We start from the raw sequence: 5556 nt of genomic DNA, 5'->3' as shown, positions 1-5556 counted from the left end.
ATGGACAGTAAACATAAAACCATGTCTGCATTTGTGATCGGAGAAATGACAAACAACAAGCGCTACTCTACACTGCTCAAAACTCGCGTTTGAATCGTCAGTGGCAAATTCTTTAAATATGAAAATGTACTTACAGGCTGTGAGTCAGAACAGCCGGCATTGTAGTCTACTCTACCAGGATCAGGAAACAGTCCTCCATAAAATGCGCTGCACACATCTGAATATTTGGGTTGAAGTGTTCTGGAACAGTGTTGTGAATACAACTTAACCACTGATTTCTAGTCGTGTCCTCTTTTGGAAGGCAAACAAAGTAGTTTCGCTTTTGCAATGAAACACAGCGTCTTCACAACATGGCTGCGGCGGTGGCAGCAACAATAAAGTTATGCCTTCTTTCTTTGCATGAACATTTGGGCGGTGTTATGCAAATCTTCCCACACAGTGACGTAAAAATGTGGGGGCGTGTTTAAACCAGGCATTTTAGGAGGGCCATCCACCCTTTAAGGCTCAGAATATGTTGACAGAATCTTCATTTTTGGGTGAACTATCCCTTTAACCCAGACATGTTTACATGAGATTCACACATATTCAATTCAAAATAAAATAATATTCATGACCTATAGTCATAATTAACGCTCTTCAGAAAGGGTAATCTAACTAACACTCAAACTCAACACCACTGACAGTTTTCCTCGTAAATTTTACCGTGAACGGTCATCTAACATCACTGTTGTGTTGCAGAACGCCGCTCCTCTGGCTGCGTGGGTGAAGGCCAGCGTCCAGTACTCTCACGTTCTGGAGAAGATCCAGCCTCTGGAGACGGAGCACGCCGGCCTGATGGAGTCAGTACACACATCAGCAAACCTCTGCTTACATCAGGACTGTTACAGAGGGATTCTCTCTCTCTCACATTGCCTCTGCTTTTATTACAGAAACCTGCAAAGAACAGGCTGGAAAAAAAGCTGAACTCCGTGGGAGAGAAAGTTCTGGAGCTGAAGGAAATTAATTAATTTGGCTGTACTGCTCAGACTGCTCAGACAGTAGTAAAACCAACATGATATAGAATCGTGATGAAAAAAATCCTGATATGATATTTTTGCTATATCACCCACCCCTAAGCCAAAGAATCACTTTAGAGCTGTCTATCGTGTATGTGGATGGTTTCTAATTAGACGTGTGTGTGTGTGTGTGTGTGTGTGTGTGTAGGTGGATGAGATCCGTGAGGAGCTGGACACTCTTCCTAAGAGAGCTCAACTGTCTGCTGCTTTCATCACGTATCTGCCTGCAGCTCCACACACACACACACACACACACACACTCATTCATGAGTTAAAACAGTGATGAAATCAGCACACTTGTGCAGTAACATGTCATTTAAACATGGTCCCGCCTCCATACTCACGTCATTGGTCAGAAGTTGGCACGTCAGGCCACTCAAACACATCAATGTTTTGTGAAAACGTCACAGTGCTTCACTCTTGTCTAAGTCAAATTACTAACTAACTGACTTACTGCAACTCGGAACATTAAACTGACACACCGCAAACTAGATGATCATCCACAAAATGACACAAAACAGCTTTAACATGCAGACAGAAATCTTTTCCACACTGTTATTTCACCAATCAGTAAACAGTGTTCATTTTGTATTATTTAAATGATCAAATTGATCAGTTATATATTATATATATTAAAATATTTTTCTATTATAGTATTTTGAATTAGCTGTTAACTTTATATTTTTAGATGTTTTAGTTACTTTGTTGTGATTTTTGTGGTTTTTATTATTTTTTATTTCTCTTTATTTTTATTATAGTTTTAATAATTTTACTACTATACAACTTGAACTTGTTTTATTTTAGTTAGGTAATTTTTTTTTTTCAGTTTTCATCTAATATTTTCATTTTATTTCATCTTTATTTAAATTTTTATTATTTTGATTTTTAACAGTTGACATTTAAGTTAACAATAAAATTCATTTCTAACTTTTGTTCGTTTAATTTTTTCCTCTAATATTTATATTTTATTTAAGTTAATCTGTATTTCAGTTACCAAAAAGACTATTTTAATCATTTTAATTTTAGTTTTAGTTGACAATAACTGTCAGTGAACAGGAACATATGAACCAATCAGTAAACACACAGCAAGTGACTTTAGAAACTTGTATGAGTACATTTTAATGCCATTTTAACTCTTCTTCTGATTGGCTGAGGCTTTAACAGTCATATACTCTGATTGGCAGAGTTCGATCTGCATCACTTCCTGTGTTCTGAGAGCGAGCATCTGATCTGGAAGAGTGAAGGGTTGCCGTCTGATGACCTGTCGATGGAGAGCGCTCTGGTCATCCTGCAGGTAATACACACACACATGGAGCGCTCTGTTCATCTGTGTTCCCATAATGCCCAGCGTTCACTCATTCATCTGTCTGTCCTCATGCTGACATCAGGGGTAAGATTACACACATGGACGTTTACTTAGAAGTGTTCACTTCCCATATTACTCTATACTATCAACTAGTCCTAACTCAGCTTTAACCACCCAAACCCCAGAGGCCTGTTCACATCAGGAGACATGCAATATTCAGAGACTCAAACTGAGCAAAAATATGCAATTTGCTGCAGATTCTGATATTTATATGAACAAAAAGTGATGAAATTCTGATGCTTGAAATGTAAATCAATGAGATCTTTATGACAGTATAGCACATTCTTAATAAAATGATCTAAATATCAGTGGTCACTCTATATCTCCAATAACATGTCTTAGTAAGATGAGATTGAAATGATCCAAACATATAATGTGATGCAATCCAATGCTGATTGAGAGCTGAAGAAATAACCGCTCCTCAGAAGATGTGAGATGTTCTGGAGGCTTGTGAAGATCATTCCTCCGCTGAGGAACAGTGAAAGTAAAGCTTCTGGAAACAAACGCTCCTCAAAAGATCCTGAGGATCAGATTTGAGACTCTAAAACATGATTGATGGAGAATCAAGTAAAGCTGAGCTGCTTCAGTCCAGAAAGTGTTCATCTGGAGATATTACTGCAGTCATTCTGACGTTTACTTGAGAAAAATCAGTCAAGATTTGACAACAAAAAAACACGTGAAGCACCAGCTGAAGCTGGACTACAATCAGACAATTTTTTGATAAAAAATTGAGTTTATATAGCTGATAACTGATTTGAACAATGGAAAAAATGGACTCGATTGCAAGCGGAGTTTCATTGTGTGAACAGGCCTTAAAATAAACCTGTTGGCGTGAATGTCTTATTAACTAAGACATTGTTTTTGAAACATTTCCCCTTGTTTATGTGTAATACAGCTGATTTTTTGGGATGTATGATCTCATCTGAACTGACTGAGCCCTTTAATGTGTGTGTGTGAGAAGTTTATAATTAGCGGTCTTAAGGAGTCTGGTTTCTATGGCGACCCACTGTGATGTTGCTAAGAGAACGAGTGAAACGAAAGAACACATGCAGGAAATAGAATCTGACAAAAGCTGTCAGGAACACGTCTGCACATAACAAATTATATTTTGCATAAAGAAAAAGAAGTCTATTTTAAGAGTTAATGAATTCTGACATTATTTCTTATGACAGCTAAACACATTTTCTCTCCAGCTTCTCATTGTTTGGGTTGAATATGATCTAGCCATGTTCCTGACAGGTTTCTGATCTGATTTTATAGGAGGTATAATGTCACTGTTTATGATTTATCTCAAAATAATAAATACATTCTCTTCTCTTCTCTTCTCGAGTGCTTCTTGTCCATTCCTGATCGATCCATCCTCTCGTGCGACAGAGTGGTTGCAAATAGAGGTCTGCATTCCCGTGGCTCACCCGACCAGATTTCTTGTGCCGTGGGATTACATTTTTAACCGAATAAAACGCGGTAGCCGTTGGCAACTCTGGTGTAATTTGAACGGGAGTGGATGGTCTAACAATATCCCATTCCCGACATCCTTTGGTGGTCTGTGCGCAGCATGTGAATAACGATGCTCAGAGCAGGCTGTAGCCTACCGGTGGGAAATACGGTCCTCAGACAGAACAGGCAGGTTGTCGATGAGTGACAGAGCAGAATAAGGATGGAGCAAAGTGTGGCTACGCTGTTCTTGAAGGATGTTAAACTCGGTTTTGTTTATATATTGCGTAGCCTATCATTTTAAATGACAGATGTCGTAGCCTATTTATTTATTTATTTTTCTCTGCAACATTTTTCCTACTGTGTACAGCAAAATGTTAAACGAATTTAGTATTTTGACAAGACGAATAAAAATAGCTAGGCTATTTCTGTACAACCTACATTTTAATTTTTTTTCTCTGACACTTTTTCCTATTGTTGTAAATGTTAACGAATAAAAATAAGAAACACAATTTTTGTACAACATTTTTATTTTCTTATTTTCTCTCAATACCTTCAAGACTCTTAAGTGAGTAAGTGACGTGACATGTGGCCGAGCATGGTGACCCATACTCGGAATTAGTGCTCTGCATTTATCCCATCCAAAGTGCGTGCGCACACACACACACACACACACACACACACACACACACACACACACACACGCCCGGGGAGCGGTTGGGGGTTCGGTGCCTTGCTCAAGGGCACCTCAGTCGTAGTATTGAAGGTGGAAGAGAGCGCTGTACATTCACTCCCTCCACCTACAATCCCTGCTGGTACGAGACTCAAACCCACAACCTTTGGGTTACGAGTCCGACTCTCTGACCATTAGGCCACAACTTCCCCAGACAAGACTCTAAATACAGTTTTGTGCAGACTACACTTTTATTTGTTAGCCCATCTCTCTTTCTTTCAGTAGCAGAAATTTAAATGTGAAATTCTGGAAACTAGATCTAAATTTAGCGGGAACGATCGGGAAGAAAATTGTTATATAGCGGGAGCAGAATATAACCTTGCGGGAGCGGGACTAAAAAAACAGTCCCACGCAGACCTCTAGTTGTAAACTCATCTGAAAGCACATCGTCTGGAGGTCATAAACTAACAGGTAAAATCACACTTGTGACTTCGATTATTCAGTTCAAGCGATTCACAAGCAACTACCAGATCAAAAGAGCCATTCGTTTTCAAATTTCAGCGTTGCTTGTAATGATATTGTAAGGATAAAAGAAACTCAGATACTTGGATCTCCTGAGAAACAGACAATACAAACTTACACTGGCATCTTCAAGACACCCCACAGAGGGGTGGGTGCAAGAAACGCCTCTCTCACATATGCATCAGTGCCTTTTTGTCTCCTCCCTCCACTTGATTCACTCAGAATGGTCAATAGTATAATGTTCTATATGAATGCAAATAAGATTTACAGTCATGTTTGGTATCATTTGAATAGTCTTAGGGTGAGTGGTACAATGGTCTTAATCTTACAAAAGTAGACTAAAAGATAATACAGATCCTAAGAGTTCTTACTGTAATGGTTAATGCATTGTTTGTACATGCCTCCATTTGGGGGATGTTTTATCTTGGTTTTGTATTTAAAGGATTGCAGCAAAAGGGCAAAAGGGATTCTGTAGCCAGAAAGCCCGTAGTATGGAATGTGTCCAC

General features: G+C 38.8%; 1 pseudogene; it reads left to right on the top strand.

Annotated features, from left to right (window-relative positions):
* The window catches only part of LOC107600800 (cytoplasmic dynein 2 heavy chain 1-like), a 46065-nt pseudogene continuing 40509 nt past the window's right edge, over window positions 1–5556 (top strand).

This window comes from Sinocyclocheilus grahami, unplaced genomic scaffold, assembly GCF_001515645.1.
Source record: "Sinocyclocheilus grahami isolate Dianchi unplaced genomic scaffold, SAMN03320097.WGS_v1.1 scaffold292.1, whole genome shotgun sequence".
In the NCBI taxonomy this organism is placed as follows: Eukaryota; Metazoa; Chordata; class Actinopteri; order Cypriniformes; family Cyprinidae; genus Sinocyclocheilus; species Sinocyclocheilus grahami.
This window is presented reverse-complemented; position numbering and strand designations above follow the sequence as displayed.